The following is a 19,478-nucleotide window of genomic DNA, read 5'->3' on the forward strand; positions in this document are numbered from 1 at the left end:
TGCTCTGATTTCTGCAGAAAGGAAAACCAAGCAAAATCCTGGAAGATCCCAGATCAACAATGAAAATCCTGGAGTATGCCCTGTTTTTTTCTTGGTAATTAGGTACAGCCTCAGGCAGTCAGGGTGGGAGTCATCTCATTTAACTGAAGGTGTCAGAGGGTTAGCTATCTATTCTGGACTGGTTGGTCACCTCAGAAGGAGAGAGGCAGGTACTTCCAGTGAGTGCTTTCTCTCTCCTGGAACAGAAGAGATGAATCACACTCTGGAGGTGTCTGTCTTTCTCCACTGACTGCAGAGAAGCCTCAATGGTAACACTGAACTTGATGCTGGTCTTTGTGACAGCTGGAGTTCGGTGAGGTGCATCTCTTGGTATTTGAAGTGTCACCTCAGCCATGTGCTGGAGCGTTTGATGTTCACGGTATTGTAAAAAAAGAGACATATTCCTAGTCTGAAGAACTGTACTGTCTAGTATAAATGTACTACCTAGTATAAATAACAGCTTGTTTATTGAATGATGAGAAGGTGATATATCGGAATAAACCATCTGAGACCATTTAAGAAAAAAACAAACTCGAAAATAAAGCCCACAAAGCCCAGGAGTTCAGACAAATCAGTCTATGAATCTAGCTGAAGCAATAGCACAAGTAGCTAAAACTATTTTCTTATTGGATCAAGTCAGCAAGGCACATATTATGGGTAGTATTGTAGTGAGTATGCTGCTTTATTTTCCTTGGTTTGACTCTTATTCTAGTCATATATAAACCAAATGCCTTTCTATTTAATTTCCAGTAGATAGCAGCAGTTCACAGAGAATATTTTTTCTTTTGTTTTTTCTTTTTTTTTTTTCCTTCTTTTCCAGTGAAGGTGCATGTGATTCAATGAGGATCTTAAAATGTTTCCTTTGCAATCGGACAGTTCAGTAGCATTTTAATACATGCAATATGTGCTGGTTTTGTCACCACAGCTAATTTCTGAGGAGTATTGTTGAAGTATTGAATTTATCTTGAGACTGAGTCAGTTAGAAACATTTTTATTCACAAAATTATGGAATAAAAAAAAAAGAAGAGGAAAGCAGGGTTTTTCTTAGTAAATTCTTTTGTTAGTATTCCATTAAGTTTATTAGTTGAAAGTGAGTGTATTTTCCTCAGAAACTTGATTAAACTCAAAATTTGTTTTAGGAGCAAGAATCATGAAAGATTTGAAATGTCCTGACAAATCATGTCTGACTTGTTGAACCAAATTCTTCAGAGTATTTTTGTTTGGTGCACCCTGGCTGAGGCAGAGGGATAGTTTTAGGATACTAAGTTGGACTGTCCATGTCATCATGCACCTGGAGGTATCTCATGAAGTGATTGTATGGGCCAGGTGGGAGCACAGAGGTGTGCTCTCACAGGAGCTGGTTCTGTTTGGTTTTGGCCACCAAACAGACCCTTTTGGAACTTTTTTTTGGAATACATCTAGAGCTAATTTTAGGGAAATTATGAGAAAAATGCTGGTTTTTGGGAAATGATAAGAAAAATAATGTTACTAGATTAGATCTATAATCAGATCCCAAGAAGGTAGGAAAAATAGATTGTGAATCAGGAAAGTGAGTCATTATCATTCTTGTATCACACTGTGCATTTATTCCACTTAAACTTCTAATTGTACTTAACACACTTTGATTTGAATAATTTCTTCAGTCTTGCCATTTGTATAGGTAATTTTATCTACTCTAGGTTTTCAATATATTCAGAATTAAAAGCACTACTCACTTGTAATTGTCTGAAATTCCTGCATAGAATTTTTTCTCTGTAAAATTGGGTTCAGCTGGGTTTGGCAGAGGCAGCATGCTGTGTACAAGTACCTCATTTCCAATAACCAAAGGCAGTTGCATAGAAGTCAGTTTTCTTCCATATCTGCAGAACAATTTTGGGAATCTTAATCCGAGTCTGTGTTCTGAAAGTATGCAAGATCTTCATTCAGCAGCATAGGACAAGATGAAAAGCCCTAAAATCAAGGTCAATTTCTTAGCTTTTTTTTATTTTTTAGTAGTACATTTATCTATTGCAGTTGTTATATATTTATTGGAGTGGTGAGTTAAAAACTGAGATGTAATAATAATGGCTTAACTGTTAATGGTTTTTTTTGTCTTCAGACCGTACATGAGTTGTGAGGAGAAGAATGCTGCATATGGTAGAATGCTTTACTGGGCAAGCAGTTTCTCTGACATAAAGGATGAGAAAATCTGACTGTGTGGAAATAAGATTGAATTATTTTTGAATTGTTGAAGTTCAATGGATGAAGTTCAATACAAAAGACTAATAAATGACTGAAATTTGCATTTCTGGTACATGGCCTAAAAATGTCTGAAGGCCAAAGCAAACAATTTAATTTGCAGCATGCTCAGGACTGAGCCTGGACTGAGATTTGCTTTATGATGATCTGACCTACCTCTCTGGCCTATCCTTATTCCAGTTACCAAGCAAATGGATTAATTATTTGGGCTTACTTTTTCTGATGCTTTTGAAAACACTGAATACATGACTTAGCTTATTGGCATTAATCAGCTATATTAAAATTTTAGGAAAATGAGAAGTACTTCTTTCTTGTACAGTAGTCAAACTGATTTCATCATTGCTTGAAGCTTGGTTGGAGAGCTACCACTGAGCTCTGCCTCAACCTCTTCCTGGGCAGGGACCCCACCATCTTTGGACTAGTGTGTAAAGTTCTAGTTTTAAGAGAGCAGAATAAAGGCCACTTAAACATTTAAAATAATTGTCCAAAAATGTGAAGGACAATTGAAAAAGCTTTGAACTGATGTGTGTCTTTCTTGGCTAGGTTTATCAGAGCTTATTGCACATGATTAATAAAAATTTTTGCTGAAAAATAAAATGGTAATTCACTGCACATCCAATAAGTGAAAATCCTAAATGGGTCAAATTTGGTCCAGTAACTAGGTGTTATTCCATTATTTTCAATAGAGTGACTGAATGTGCCTCACTGTTCCTGTTTCTGCAAACAATGAAGCAGTTAACTCCATGTATAAACAGTAAATAAAGTACATGAAAAAGCTTATATATAGTAGCTAGGAGGATTCTTCCATACAGTTCTATAACACCTCTCTGATTTTTTTATTCTCAATAAAAATATTTTTGATATAAATTCATTTATTCTCAAGCTCCACAGGTACATTAATAAGCAGATCTTTGTGTGGCACAGTACAGCATACATTTAGGTGACAGCAGCAGTACATTTTAAGTGATTTCTATTATTTTAAGTCAATTTAATTATAGAAACACATTAATACATAGGTAGCATCAAGTTAGATTGGAAGATATAGACTGGTAAAAATCCAGCCTAATGGTTGCATTTTGCTATTGTGGAGTAAATTGATTGAAAGGAGAAAATTAAAAATAACATGAAGCTAGAGAAAAAGTGAAATTAAATATTTCATTAAAATAGGAAATTTGATGTTTGGAATGGCTCCTGGCTATCAATTCAAAATACAATCCATATGGAACAGGGGACTCTTAGAATTTAGAAGATTATAAATCTTCACTAGTGATATCATTTCACATTTTCATCAACCCTGTCCCTGAAGATTGCTAAATTCTTCTTATGAAAGGAAGAGACTTAATCCACAAGTATTCACAGAGCATTTATACTTGCATGTAGTATTGACTGGTGAGTTTTAGAATTTGTGTACACCCACCCCTCTCAGAATGGAATGTAAATAAATCTCTGTTATTAGCAGAGGCAGCTCCCATGTATTTAAATGTCTGGAGTTCCTCACAGATAAACTTTTCATGATTATTTGGCAAGCAGCAGCCACCACATTTAGTGGAATGGCTCAGTGATATGGGTAATTCAGCACTTATTCACCGAAAGGGGGAAAATAAAACTCCTCAGCATAATGGGTAATGAATGTGTCTGACTTCAGTGGCTACAAGGGTGGATGGTGAATCATCTTCCTGCAAGACTGAATATAGCTTTTTTCCCCCAATACTTTCTGACATCTTTCATACAAGAGAATGCATAAATCTGTCTTATTTTTTTTCATGGAGCTTGGCTTTAACAGCATCAAGCAAGTTATGCTGAACAAATCAGTCTTACTTGATGGCTGTTGTTAAAGAGTTTATTATTCTTTCAGTTCATCATGCAAGCTATTAATTGTTACAATTCTAAGAGCACAGCTTTGTCTATATTCACTTAAGCACTTATTTTGCATTGCTTTAAGGATGTGATTGATTACAAAACACATAACACATTAGGCCCTTGATCCTACCTTGGAAGATAGAGTGTTTTCCTATCTTATTTCAGATTGGAGGTACATAACTTCTAACAGCTTCAGAATTCCTTCAATGTACACAGAGCTAATTCCTTCTGTTGCTGACTGCTGGTTTTGTTTTCTGTGTCCAGATGAGTTGATCTATTCTGCAGCAGAATAGAATCTGTTCACCTACACCAAGCAATTTTTTATCAAAACCATACCTTTGAGTTCTGACAAATTTTTTAGGATTTGTCACGCAGTCCATGTTCATTCTATCAATTCTATCCATTCTATCTTGCTCCACGTTCTCGCTCTCTCCTAATCTTCCCCTCTCCCTGTCTTGAGAAGATTCCTTTTTCAATCTCTTTCTCTTAGTGGTGTATGTCTATGATTGACTTTGCTGTTGAGCAGTGTGACTGGCACTGTGCTGCTTGTCTCTGGACAGGACTGCAGTGTGGACTGTGTCACACATCCAGTGTTTTCTTCTACAGTAATGTAAAACTCAGTGTAATTGTTTCAGTCTCACTGCTTGGCCCACACAGTTGCATAATTGGCATTATTACTTATTAATCTTATTTATCTGGGATGGTCTTTTTAGTTTAATGAATCATAGCCCCCAGTGAGGTCCCACAGGACTGCATAGGGTTTTAAAAGCAAAGGGAATCAGTCCTTATTTTTCCCTTCCACAACACTTCTGTTTTTCAGTGCCAAATACTGTCAACCTGCCAAAAATAAGCATATATATATTACATTTATTCATCTGCTCATCTTGATTATCTCAAAAGACATGTCAGTCTCGAGCTTGGAGCTGGAATCTTACCTGCTGACAAGCTGATGTGGAAGTCATCTGAGTTAAGAAGAGAGCAGATAAGGTCTTGATGTATCACCCCAGTAAAGGCCTGGGGTAGGAGCTCATGGGAGCCGTCTAAGCTGCAGGATCTAACTGGCCATGCGAGCCTTTATTACCAACTTAAATCCCTTCAATGCCAGTCCTAGATGCAATCTGTAGGTGAGACATCACTTGACTTTGAAAGTGCTCCTGAAGGACACAGCTCTCACTAAAATGCAGTCTAATAGCTCTGCTTTGGGACTCAAAGAAAAAGGGGTTGTCAACTTGGTGAGAAATTGCTTATAGACAGAGAATTTTTCTTAAAGCAAATTGATATTTATTGATCATTCCTTTTACAGGAAGAAAAATGCTCTGTGTAGAGTCTTCACAAAAGGCCCTTCAACACAGGACCAGGTGAAGTAGCTTTGTTCCTCTCTGAACAGCCGAATTTATCTTTTTTCTTATTTATCTAAAACCAGTTTTTCTCCATGTGGTTTCATTTTCAGGGTCAGGGCTTAACAGGAATTTGTGGCTGAGATTTGCTGTGCTTCTAGGTTCCACTTTAGATATAATTTATATTATTGTGATTGCACAATGAATTGGTCAGTTAATAAGCTCTTTAGCAGTTACTAAAAATATAAAAATGAAAACCTTGCAGAACTTAATAAAGGACATTAAAAGACCTGAATCAAAGGAAAGACTGTTTTCTTTATCATTAAAATTTCAAAACCCAGCTTGATTTTTGATGGCAGATATGAGTGTTTAGGGAATGACAAAAATTGTTTATACCAGTGTTTGTCTTTTTAGCTAAGGAAAAACTAAATATCATGAAGGGTAATATAAATTAGAACTAGTCCAGAAATGACATCAGGATTTTGTTAATTTGGGACTGAGTATGAAACAAATAGGAACAGAGTATTCAGTCCTTGTACTCCTTCACAAATCTGCATTCAGAGTCACTCATGAACAAAAGCTTCTCAACCAAAAGCTTATTACAACCAACTATCTGGACTAAAACCTTTGACCAAATGGAATTTTAGATCCAGAAGGCTGCACTTATGTGGAGATTTGATCTTACATTATGAAGATCTTGGCTGATAACCTCCTGAACATTTCAAAGTTCTACCTGAGATTGTAGTAAGGCATTGCATGTGTTGTGTTGGTGCTGAGTCAGCCCCACTCCGTGGAGATTACAGACCTATTATCACCTGCAGAAAGTTAATCTAGCAGTGCTCGAGGCTATAGGAGTCTAGCTTCTTTCTTGTCACCATAAAATACTGATCTGGGAAGGTCCATTTTGGTCTTAGTCCTTGGCAATGCAGCTGTGCATTTTAGCTACCCACTTAAAAATGCAGACCAAAGCATTCTGTGCACTAATATTAGCTGTGATGAGATCATTGGACATATTACTGGTGGTTTTATAATTTTTGCATAATCTATTCTGCTGATTTATATAATGAGAAATTATTGTTTGGAGTGTTGGAATTTGGAGAGTGAAGCTTTTTTTTCCCTGTCCTTCTTCTTCTACCCAGGACATGATTGGTTTCTCTTTGATTCTTTCCTGGCACTCACACTCATATTACTCCTCTTCCCTTAATGTTGATACATGCTTTTTGTTTCTTTTTGACCTTCAGAAAAACTCTTTTAAGATGATTGAGCTTAAGGCAAACCAAGCGTGAGGATGTGTCTTGAATGAATGCTGCCCAAGGGAGTGGGGAGGGTGGAGGGGCAAGGCAGCCTAGTGGAAACATTCAGTGTATTTCTTGATTAACTTTTCACAAATTGTTTTTAAAATTGTGCTAAAGAAGAACAAATACTTTGGGCAGAGGGCAATACTTCATTAATTTTCCTCTTTTTTTTAAAATTTTCCTTTGAATGACCTCCATGGGTTATTTCTTCAGTTGTGTTTATGCAACATTTTCTCCTCGAAATCTTAGAGATAATTTCTTTATGTAAAGAACATAATGAATTCACAGGGTATTTTTAGACACATTTGGTCATATAGCCAGACATGCCTGCAGCAAGATAACATTGGTGCTGGCAAAAAACAGGTAGTTAAACAGGTAGGTGGTAAATATCTACAGTCATTGCTTGAAACCTATCAATTATTTGTGTTCCCAAGCTTAACTGTTAAACTGAATATTTACCCTTCAAACTGAGAAATGGCAGCCAATCTAAGTAAGTCATTTGCTTTTCAGTATTAATTTTGCTTCTTGTGCCAGGCTCTGTAAATGTTTCCTCATGTATCATTGTGATGGTGCCATACATTTGAAATGTCAAATTATGCAGTGTCTGGTGTCATAAGAATATCAGCAGCAGGGAGAGACAAAAAATACCATGCAGAGAATAAATACTTGTTTTCAGTATCTGCTCTCCCTGGTGTTGCAATGCTAGGGACACAGTAATCTAATGGTTGTTTGGATGTATACAAAATATGTCCTTTGAGTATTTTAGCCACCCCTTGAGGAACCTTTTTCTTGTACTGAAAACAAATGGTTTGTGCAGTTCAGCTGCAGTATTTCTATCTTTGCCTATGCTCTTGCATCTGGAGTCAGCATACCAGAAAGGGCAGAAAAATGCTATTCTTTTTAGTGCTTATTTTCCAATTATTGTTAATTCACTAGCCTTTTGTGAGAGAATATAGTGCTAAAGCAGAGTAAGAGGCAAACTTTCCGATGACTGCATTTTACATGCAGCACTTTATTCTGCTCTCCTGCCACCCCATTTACCATCAGATTTACACCACACTAGCACAGCAACTGAAGATTAAACAGGCATTAACCTTTTTGGTTATCCACAATTTCTCACACTATTTGTAGAATTAATATAATTTACCAGTGTGTTATTATTGTGCTGGTGGAGTAATACTTCTAATACTTCTATGGAGGTTAGAGAAGTCAGGGCTCTGTAACAACCGATTTATAATAATAAGAAAAAAGTGATCACATTATAGTTCTCAAGCAGCTTCACAGGAGGAGGGCCATGTTATGTTGTGTTTTGCCATTCAGACTGTGTATTTCTACCCAAAGTAAGAAATTCTGTGCTGTCTGTCCTTAGCCAAGCAATGCCAACTTGCTTCTACCACCCCTGACCCCTTTTCATGCCTCTTCCCACTCCATCAGAAGATTTAAGGAGATACAGAACTATTTCTGTTGGCATTTTCTCTTATGGTTTGAACATTTCAGGCTGGTAGATAAGTTGAAAGGGCTGAAATCCGAATTTATTGTCCTTGGGCTTGATTGATTTGCTCATGCTTGAACATCCAGTGGTGTCTGAGCTATCAAGAATATCCAGCAGCCTCTAGAAGGAAATGGGTCTCACAGAGGTCTTGTGAAATACATACCAGCTCCTCAGGGATTTTGCAGATACTCTGGTGTGTCTCAAGGCATTCAAGTATGCACCACCACATCAGCTCCTAAATAATCAGTTTGCAAATTAGAAATGTATCTTCCATTTTCTGAATATCCAGTTCTGCAGGAAAGCAGGGAAGAGGCTGTGATTGTCCTGAAGGGAAAGCAATTGCCTGGCAAGATGTCTAAATGCCCCACACTATTGGTCAGGTCCAGGAAACAAACACACAGGAAATTTTAGGCATCTCAGCCAACTGCTTTTGCAAGTGCAGGGATGAAGTGGAACTGTCATTGTAGTGCTTCTATAACACTGTACATCTTATCCAACCTTGTAGGTAAGCTCAGGCAATGTGGGCTGGATGAGTGTAGGTGATGTGAACTGCTGAATGTCACAGCTCCGGGGATGGTGGTCAGTGCTGTTGAGTCCATTGGGACCTGTAGCTAGTGATATTCTCCAGGGATCAGGACTGGATCCAGTCATGCTCAACCTGAAGGAAGGGACAGGGTGTACCCTCAGAAAGTTCACTGATGATACAAAACTGGGAGAGTGGCTGATACCCAGAGTGCTGTGCTGCCATTCAGTGAGACCTGGACAGGCTGGAGAGTTGGGTGGAGGCCAACATAGTGAAGCTCAACAAAGGCAAATGAAGGATCCTGCGCCTGGGGAAGAATAATCCTGTGCACCAGTACAGGCTGGGGGCTGACATGCAGGAAAGCAGCTCTGTGGAGAAGACCTGGGGGTCCTGGTGGACAAGAAGCTGTCCAAGAGCCAGCAGTGTGTCCTTGTGGCCAAGAAGGCCAGTGGGATCCTGGGGTGTATTAGGAAGAGCATTTCCAGCAGGCTGAGAGAGGTGATCCTGCCCTTCTGCTCAGGATTGGTGAGGCCTCACCTGGAGTGCTGTGTCCAGTTCTGGGCTCCCCAGTTCAAGAGAAACGAGGAACTAGTGGAGTAGGGCTGGTGGAAGACAACAAAACTAATTAGGTGACTGGAGTGTGTCTCTTATGTGGAAAGGCTGAAGCTTGTTCAGCTTCAAGAAGAGATGACCCAGAGGGGTTCTCACTGATGCATACAAATATCTTCAGGGCAGGTGTCAAGATGAGGGGCCAAGACCCTTTTCAGTGGTGCCCAGTGACAAGACACGGGACAACAGGCACAAACTGAAACACTGGACATTTCATCTGAATGTGAGGGAAAACTTCTTTACTTTGAGGATGGCAGAGCACTGGAACAGACTGCCCAGGAGGCTGTGGGCTCTCCTTCACTGGAGACATTCACACCCCACTTGGATATGTGATCCTGTGCCACCTGCTCCAGATGAACCTGCTTTAGCAGAAGGGTTGGTTGGACTTCTCCAGGTCCCTTCCAATCCCAAATGTTCTGTGATTCTCTTCATATCCAGATAACTTCTAGAATATTTTCAATATGCTGAAGCCCAGTGTCTGAGATTTCCAAACAACACAAAGCATGGGATTTCATTATTTAAACATGTGGCACATCTGTTTTCTATAGTCACATAAAACTTAAGGCCTGTAATGCAGAAGACATCTGTGGTCTGCTGTTCACAATTCAGAATGAATACTGATGTGTTAGGTTCCTATTCTTGGTACCTTCACTGGCTCCTAGTGTTTCATTTTGTGATAAATCTTTTATTTTCTATAAAGTAGTCTATTTCAAGCAATATGATTGTATTACATTGGATATGTCTGGTTCTCTGGATGTTTTTGAGAATTTATAAAAGCACATTATTGTGTTACTCAGGTTTGAAATATGCAGATGTAAAAATACTACACTTACTGAACAGTAAATATGTCTTTGTTTCATGTATGTTTACCTTTAAAAAAAAAAAAAGTTGAGCATTTAGTGTTGTTTATCTTTAATATTTGTTTTGATTCCAGGCTGGTTGTTTTCTTAGTGCTAAAAATTATGAGTCAAACTGGAAGTTGTGGAAATATCCTAGGCTTCATGAAATGTGAAAAAGAAATAATGTGCATGTGTTCTCCTTCTGTATTCATATTCATACATTTATATGTGTCATGTTATAGTTGCAATATGGTCACGGCTTTTTAATCTGCCCACGACTAAAGAGATATTGATAAGAGAGAATCAAGAGAAATTGGAATACCACTGCATCTCCTGAATTGACATTGCAAGAAGTCCAAGTGGAAGGAGTCCAAATACTGCTGCATTTTTTTCTTAAAAATCTCTGAACACAAGGATTTCTTAACTTCATCAGCTGCTTCAGCACTTAACTCTCCTCATAAACAGATTTTTCCCTATGCCTTACAGAAATCTTCTTTGCCAACATTGCTGATTTCTTGTATAGGCGATACACAGAAACAATTAATCACTGATGTGTTTATGACAGTATTTTCCATAATCTCATTATCCCTCTCCTCTGTTTGAAACTAAGTCAATCCTATTGCTCTATACTCTCTCCTCACATACACTCTTCATCAGTCTTGTTGATTTCTGCTGAACCTAATTTCCTGAATTGTCACCTCTGTGTCTGATGGACCACATCCACATATCCCAGATTTGCATTTGCCTTTTTGTGTCAGCATTGTACAAGTGCTCCAGTGCAGTTTATAGCAGCTCAGTCCACTTCTGCTAGAGGGTTTGGGTTTTTTTCAAATTATTGATGATCATGGTGGATGTGAAGTACCTCAAGAAGGGTCAAGAACAGGACCCAGCTGTGTGAGGTGTTCTGTAAGCAGAGCACATCAGACATCTCTGCCTCCAGGCAGACCCTCTTGCCTTCTTGCACACTCCAGTGCTGTTCTTCCTAGGAAAGTGGGGCATTTCTTTGCTGTGCACTGCTTGTTGTAGCTCATCTGACACTGTCTCATATCTACTACTTGAAGTTTGTTTGAATGGATTGATTGCATAAAAATTCCTTCTGTTTCCAGTAGTTAGTAATAGTTAGCTGAAAGGACCAGTTCTCTGGAGGATGTGTGCAGATAGTTTTTCTTAGTAGCACAGACACTGCTGCTGTTTTTATTCCAGCATGCCCTCAGAAAGAAGCACCTTTCAAACCATGTCTGGCATCAAACTGTTGGAATTTCTTTCTGCAGCATTCATTTGTGCCCTTGACATTTATAAAGCCTCAACTAGGAAAAATCTTACACAGTCATTATATCCAAACTGTGGATATAGCAGGATAGTCATATGGACTGGTGAAAGCTTTGCCTTGGTGATCAGGATGGCCAAGAATCCACACGGCATAGTATAAAGTACATTTTTGCATTCCTTGATTCTCCTTCCCCTGTCTTAAAGAAGCACTGAGAAGATATGCGGTGTCTTCATCTGGCATGCAGCTGGTTGGCAGAGTTAGTTAAATCACCCTGAGGAATTAGACTCTTTGAAAGCCAACTAATACAGTATTTCCTCTAAATCCTGTATTTCCTGTATCCATCTTTAATTAAAAATATCTCTTCTTCCTCTCTCCCCTGTCACAGACATTAAACGAAAGTGAGAATGTTAATTTCTAAAGCGGTTTATGTGCCTGGCACTGCCTGGGACCTGCCAACAGCACAGACAGGGAGATTGATTGAACGTGAACATTCACCCTGTGTTCTGCTGGGAGGTAGCAGTCCTGCCTCTGCTCAGCAGTGTAGGTACAGATTCAGCATAGAATCATGAGGATTGGAAGGGACTTTGAAGATTTTCTAGTCTCAACCTGCCCTACCATGTGTAGGGGCACTTGGCACTGGACCTGGTTGCTCAAGGCCCCAACCAATCTGGCTTTGAACACTTCCAGAGTTGGGGCATCCACAGCCTCCATGGGGAGCTTGTTTCCAGTATCTCACCCTCACAGTAAAGAAATTTTTTCCAATATCTAGCCTAGATTTTATCTTTTTCAGTTTGTACCCATTACTCCTTGTTTTATCACTACAGTTCCTGACAAAAAAAAAAAAAATCCCTCTCCAGCTTCTCTGTAGGCCATTTTCAGATACTGGAAGTTTCCTATGTGGTCTCCACACAACCTTCCCTTCTCTAGGTGGATCAGTCTGAACTTTCTCAGCCTTTTTTCTTAGGTGAGGTGCTCCAGCCTTCTCACCAACTTCGTGGCTCATCTCTGGACTTGCCCCAGCAGTTCTACATCCTTCTTATGTTGGAGGCATAAGAATTGTGCCAGCACTGTGCACAGCACTCCAGTTGGGGTCCAGAAGGGCAGGGCAGAGGAACAGAGTTCCTTCTCTGAGCCCGCTGGCCACGGTGCTTTGGATGCAGCCCAGGACACTGTTGGCTTTGTGGGCTGTGAGCCCCTCTGCCTGCAGGTGGCTCTCATGAGACATCACCCCCAGGTCCCTCTCCGCAGAGCTGGTGGCCACAGAGCGGTGCGTGCCCTTGGTTCTCGGCCTGGGCTGGCGCAGCGGAGGCGCGGGGCGCGCTCCGGAGGAGGCGGCGGCGCTGTGGCGGGGCTGTCCCGCAGGTGGCGGTGCGCGGCCGCCGCAGCCACACCGTCCGTCCGTCCGTCCGTCCGTCCGTCCGTCCGTCCGCAGCGCTGGCACCGCTCGGCTGGGTCGGAAAGGGGCGTTCGTGGGGGGTCCTGCTTTCCTCCCGTGCTCCATTCGTCATCTTTTCTGCCTTTCCTTGTCCTACGTACAGAATCGTTGGTATAAAGCTGTAAAACACCTATAGCAGCCAGACTAAAGCTTCTGTCTCTCTAGGTGCACCAGTGGCTTTTTCCCTCCTGGTAACCTTCTGCCTGGTTCTGGCTCTTTGCTGCTAGATCAGTCCAGCTACAAACTTGAACATTTTCCACATTTTCGAGCCTTGTTACCATAGTATTTGATATTCGGATGTCCCCTTCACCTTTGGCTAGGGGCTTATATTTTCACCACATTTATAACATTCTGCAATGCACTTTCTTTGTAAAATATGAGCATCTTCAGCTTTAAACGCTGCCAATTTTTTCTTTACAGAAAATTTCCTTTCCTCATTAAGCTACTTTTGCAGCTAATAGTGACATTTACAAAAGGAAAGCTCAAGAAGCTGAAGCAGACCACTCACTGAAATCTAGCAATCGTTGCTATGGACTTCAGTATTCTTCGTGTAATTTTATTCTGTTCTTGTTTGATTTGATTAGAAATGTGAAACAGATTGCAATATTTGAAGTGCTTGATCTTCTTTAAGCCTTCTCCAGTGCTTAAGGAAATATAGACAAACCTAGGATTTTTTTAGTCTGTATTATTTTCCGCTGGCTTTTTGTCTGTAGATTTTAGAAACCCTAGCAAGGCAAGCAGCAGCTCTATGAAACATGGCTCTGGGGGTGTGAATTCTCTAAAATGTGACTTGTGCAATGCCACTTCTGTACAAAAATGCAAAGGTCACAAGATTATTATTTCCAAAGAGAAACAAATGCAAATAAGGGAGATTTGCTGCTATAAATATTGTGATTTGCATGTCTGGATGAAAAGCTGTGAGTTGGACTTAAATTTTGCAGATATAAGTAAGTAGAAGGTTCAAATGCTTTCTGACATCATTGCTAACATTTCTGATTTAGTGATTTTTATTTTTGATTTATTAATTTTTAATTCTCTCCAAATGTATGTTCCCATTATTGATTTTAAAGTATCTAACATAGGCTACAATGTGAATTGTAGTGAGTTATCTTAAAGAGAGTTTTACATTGTACTATACTTAGGATGGTGAATCCCAGATTTTGAGGCAAAGTACATGGTGTTAGTATAATTTTATGTCTTTTATTTCTTTGCACAAAGCTTTGTTTGTTGACTTTTACTTTTGCAAAGTCACATATTTTAGCCAGTGCCAACTTCCTTTGCCACATGTGCATTTGATTTGTGTTTTTTTTTCAAGATCATATGAGGTGGTTAATGAATCGACTAAACAGTGTATCTCTTTTTCATGTTTGCTTTTAAAGTAGTGGAAAGAAGTTCAAATTAATCATCAGTAGTCTATAAAGAATTTAACCAAATAACACTTCATCCTGCAATGTGTTTTTATCACCTGTATCAAAATGTATTTATGGTGTCCTTCTCAAATGTGTGTTCTTCTGCTCTCTTACTACAATTTATGAATCTGACAAATATGATGAACGTTCTTGGCAGCATTGAGGAAGGGCATTCAGCAAGGTTCACTCAATCTCCCTGATTTTACAACAGCAAAGTTCCACAGGAGAACTGCATCTTTGGTGATTTATTACACTGTAGCACTGATTCTGTGACCCATTTCTGCTGTTGTGATCTGTCTTGGGATCCCAGGCATTGCAGGGCACACCTTCTTGCAGTTTTGCCATTGGAAAAAGAGGAGTGTAAAGATGAGCAACTTCGTTCAACCCTGAGTTTCATGGTCTGTGCCCTGGGGCAAGGCACTGGATGAGGAGGTCACTGCATTTCAAGGAGTGGAGCATTTCTCATCCTTGAGTGGCACCCATGCATCCAAAAATATTGTGGGAAGGCAGAAAAGAGATGGGAAATTCAGGAGATACCTTTGATTCAGTGCTCTGGCAAAAGCCAGAAACAGCATAACAGTGCACCAAACTGATGGCATCTAGCTATAGTGGTACTCTCAGAGATGGTAGTGATGCAAAGAAGACTGCTTTTGTACTCTTTGTATCATTAGAGTGCATCCATTAGAATACAATAGCCTCAAATAGCAATTTTGGCATATTTTCCCCTATTATTTTATTATTATAATTGTATTGTTTTAATTTTAATTTTAATTTTAATTTTAATTTTAATTTTAATTTTAATTTTAATTTTAATTTTAACTTCTGTGCCAGATTGTCTTTAAAATTTTGTCTATATTTCTCTTTCCCCCTGCTGAATTAATCTATATTTGAAACTCTTCTAGTGGAGTATTTCTGCCATCTGCTCTCTGTAGCAATTATTCAAATTATTTGCAACCCTCTGTTCCAGCAGGGGTGAATCTAGCACAGATTTCCTGACAGACATATTTTTGCCCTGCAATATGCCCCAGCTGGTACAGATCTGTAATTCTGTGGGGTTGGATGGAGGTAGAGGGTTATAATTCACAGGAAATCATCATCTCTTAGATTTTACAGAATGAATAAAGAGGAAGATGGTTTTGAAGGTTTTCCTTCCTTTACAATCTCAGCTTGTACTAGAATTCTACAGATCCTGAATACTCTAAATTGTTCACAGCACTGAACAAAGCTCATCACCTGCCTGTACTGGCTATTCCTTCTCTTACTGAGAATACAGGCCCCTTTTTGTTTTGCTATGATTAAGGTGCTGCAGTAGTCTGCCCTGCCTCTGGTGATATTCACCTGATATAACAAGAAGAATGATTTTCCTGCTTCTTGCCTTGTGCCACTTTTTCTTAGTAAATCAGGGGTTTTGAAATGGAAACCCAAGGTATTCAAAGTATCAATGGATCTGCATAAACACTTCAGAGTTTAATTTTTGTGAAAAATTAAAAGGAAGTCAGGAAGAGTGCATAATGTGCATATTGTTGTGAAAAGAGGACCCTTAAATTGCATTAGAAAGTGCCATAATAGTATAAAGAGATAACTAAACACCCTCCATGCTGATGGGCATACATGTCAGCTGAGAGATATAGGCAGTTCTGGTCTATTTGTGGTCTCCTCAATTAAGGAGTCTTTAAGTGCAGTATCAAAGGAACTTCACAGTCAGCAGAAGTCTTTTCAGCTTTCAGCAAGTGTTTATTCATTTTATAGACAGACATAATTTCAAAACAACATGACAGCACTGTGCAGCCTCCACCCTGCCCAAGTTTCCAAAGCTGTGTGGGGACCACTAACACAATGTCCAGGCCCCACAGATGGACAAAATTATGAAAGATTTTGAATACAGAAATACACTTTATACCACATACTATGAGAAGGGCTGTGAGTCACCACTCTTGCTCTTTCTTTTCCTATAGCTGTCATTTGTTATAGATTTATAGCAATTTTTTTTTACTATTACTAGGAGCCTGGCTTTGATTATCTTCAAGAATTTTGACCTCTTTGCATGTTGTGTAATGCTATATGTGTATGCATGAAACATCTGTCTAAGTGCCAGGAGAGCACAAGTGACACTGCTGCTGCTTTGATAGACACGCCAGCTGCCCAGAAGTTTTATTTCACTCACTGGGCTGATAACCTCCAATCCTGTATATTGCCTTAGTTTTGTGGAACTCAATTGTTTTTTGGACATTTGGACTGCTGTAGAGTAAAAATCTGTTTAGGAGGCGTCATCCAAGAGTTACAGGACGAAGAGAGGTGGGGATTGGTCTCATATAAGGGTCTTAATCCCCAGAACAGAAAGCCGGCCTGAAGATCTGTGGAAGTAGAAAAAAAAGCTCATACTTTTTAGTACAAGGTCAACTTTAGCAAAGGTGTTACATGGATGAGTCCAAAAAGCTGGTCAGTCACATTTGTGTGATATACCCTTTGCAAATCTCCTTCTGGACAGACCATGTGCTACCTTGTCTTAGACTGCAAATGCAAGATGTGGTCAGGGGTGTGTATTCTATTGCCCTCTGTTAGAGGTGGGGCAATTTCTTCTGTTAATTGGGCCACCTGTTACAAGCAGGTGGGGTGTTTTCTTTTTCTCTTCCACAACCAATCCTCCCTCTGAAAAATGGGTCATATCTTCTGTTAATGGGCCATTGAGTCTCACTGCATGACTGATAAAATGATGCCATCCCATTGGGAGATGCTCCACCCACGGGGAGGAGCCAAGCATTCCTATCTGGATATAATATGAGATTGGACCACCACAGGCAGCCTTTTCCCGCTAGTTTCCCAGAAGAACATACTTCTTTTCTCTGCCAGATTCCTGGAGGAAGACCTGGCCCATCTACACCACCACTGGACCTTCAGAGGAGAACTGCACCCTTCTACAGGATCACTGCTTCAACACAACCACACCTGACACTCCAGGAGGGCTGCAGCCACCATTTAATGGGACTGCTACCAAAATGCTGACCCACAGGGCATCAGGTCATATTCTGGCTCTGCCAGTGCTGTTTTGTATTACTGCATTTTTATTTTTCTTAATAAATAACTGTTATTCCTAATCCCATATCTTTGGTTGAGAGCCCCCTTAATTTCAAAATTATAATAATTTGGAGGGAGGAGGTTTACATTTTCCATTTCAAGAGAGGCTCCTGCCTTCCTTAGCAAACACCTGTCTTTTCAAACCAAGGCATACCTGGAGAAGGTATATGAGCTCTGGTTCTATCTTTAAATGGGCTAGAGGCTAAGGCTGGGCCTAAGGCTTCCAGTTACTGCCCATCATGAGGCCACTAACAAATTTAGCAGGTTCTAATATGGTTCTAAAAATAATAAAAAGTGATTCAACCAAGAGAAAAATGAAGGAGAGAGATGAAGTTAAAGCTCAGCATAATTGGAACAGCATCTATGGGTTATCTAAATATTTAGATTAGGTGATCTAATGGTAAATTTTATGAATCTTTGCATAAAATACTTCCTTAAGTTTATTGCTAAATGAAATTGTCTACAGTCACATAATGAAGTGGAAAAGTTTCTACTTTAAAAAGTCTCCACTTGAGAATATTGGTAAAAATAAGTGTCTTTGCAGTCCTTACAAAAACATTTAAAAGAAGGTCATTTCCCACTGGAGTTTTCCTTAGTGAAGCACTAAACTCAGTATGTGTAAATGCAGTTTGTCTCAGGGCTCAGTTTCAACTAGAGTGAATTTTCTTATCACACAAAATTTTCTGAGTTTATCTTAGAATCTTTTCCACATCACATCAGGGTGAGTCAGAGGATTTTCAAGGTGGTGGAGGGGGAAAATCTTTCTGCAGTTTAATAAAACAGCTTGTTGATCAGGAGAGCTATGTGAGAGCATCAGAGTATCAGGAGAGCTATGTAAGATTACATGATTTGTAATAGCAGTTAATTCTGGATTTCAGATAGCCCAAAGAAGTCTTTGGTTATTTGTGGTTGAAATGTTCACTGTCTTCTTATTTTTAGCAAAAATGTAGTACAGAAGCAGAGAAGGTTTTTTTTTTTTTCTTTTCCTATAGCTACTATATTCTCACCTAAATCTTTTCTTTGGTCTGACAACACATATACACATCTCTACCATTTTTTCTTATGGTGTATATTTACAGCATATTTTTTCTCTTTCAATTTGTCCCATTTCTTGCACCTCCTCCCTTGTACTTTCCAGGTGTCTCCTTTCATGATCTGAAAGTGCTGCAGAATAAAGATGAGCCAATAGTCCAGTCCCAGGCAGTCTTTTGTTCAGGTAATTGCTCGGAACCAAGCAGCTCTTAAGTGCCCTGACTTCCCTGACTGAGATTGACTGATGGAAAGATTAAGTAAGGCAGAGATTTATAGCCAGCCTAGTCAGAAGAAAGCAAAAATGTAGACTCATTTAAATAAGGTGTTTTTGGGGTTGTTTTTTTTTTTTCTCCCCCCTTCACTCCCCTACAGTATTGATGATGCATCCTGAATGTTATCCCAGGTCCTATAGATCAGAGCCCAGATCCTTTGGCTGGAGAAGTGAGCACCCTTCCAGCCACTCCTGAGTGGTGCTGGAGCTGTGCTGGTAGTGCTCCCACAGCAGATGTAACACCATGCTGGAGAGCTAGCTTAAAGAAGAAATTTTACCAAGTCTCTCAGAAAACGTAAAGTAATTCTTACAATAAAGCCAGCAATTTAGATTTATGCCTGGTTTATTTGCCTTGCTTTCTCACTTGCTAAAGATATTTTCTAGTATATATTGAATGACACAATCCATTTCAAACAAATTAAATTGGCCTTGAAACCTTTGTCCCCATTTTATCAGTATGACCACAGCAGATTCTGGATAATTAATAGAAACATTTTGCAAAAAAGAGCCCAAACCCCACCATAACCTCATCTATATGTGGAAACACTCATTCTAATCCTTTCTAAAAATTATTTAATAATTAATATTTACATTTAGCAGTCTATCTCTAAGACACATATTAATGAGAAAATACATAAAGATATATTCATAAATGTGAAAAAATGTCCCAGGGCTCAACAGTGAATCTGAGTAAATGTATTTGCAATATTGCCAGCAGGTTTGTTTTTTTAAAAAATCTTTTTAATGAAGCTGT

At 39.3% G+C, this 19,478-nt stretch overlaps 1 long non-coding RNA gene across 1 annotated transcript in view; it reads left to right on the plus strand.

The window, feature by feature from the left end:
* Positions 1-17,446, plus strand: part of LOC143696129 (uncharacterized) — a 43,895-nt gene extending 26,449 nt beyond the window's left edge. Inside the window, exon 2 of the long non-coding RNA XR_013185541.1 lies at positions 17,197-17,446. This is a non-coding gene — a long non-coding RNA (uncharacterized LOC143696129). The remainder of the gene's footprint in view (positions 1-17,196) is intronic.
* The last annotated feature ends 2,032 nt before the right edge of the window (positions 17,447-19,478 follow it).

This window comes from Agelaius phoeniceus, chromosome 1 (assembly GCF_051311805.1).
Source record: "Agelaius phoeniceus isolate bAgePho1 chromosome 1, bAgePho1.hap1, whole genome shotgun sequence".
Taxonomy (NCBI): domain Eukaryota; kingdom Metazoa; phylum Chordata; class Aves; order Passeriformes; family Icteridae; genus Agelaius; species Agelaius phoeniceus.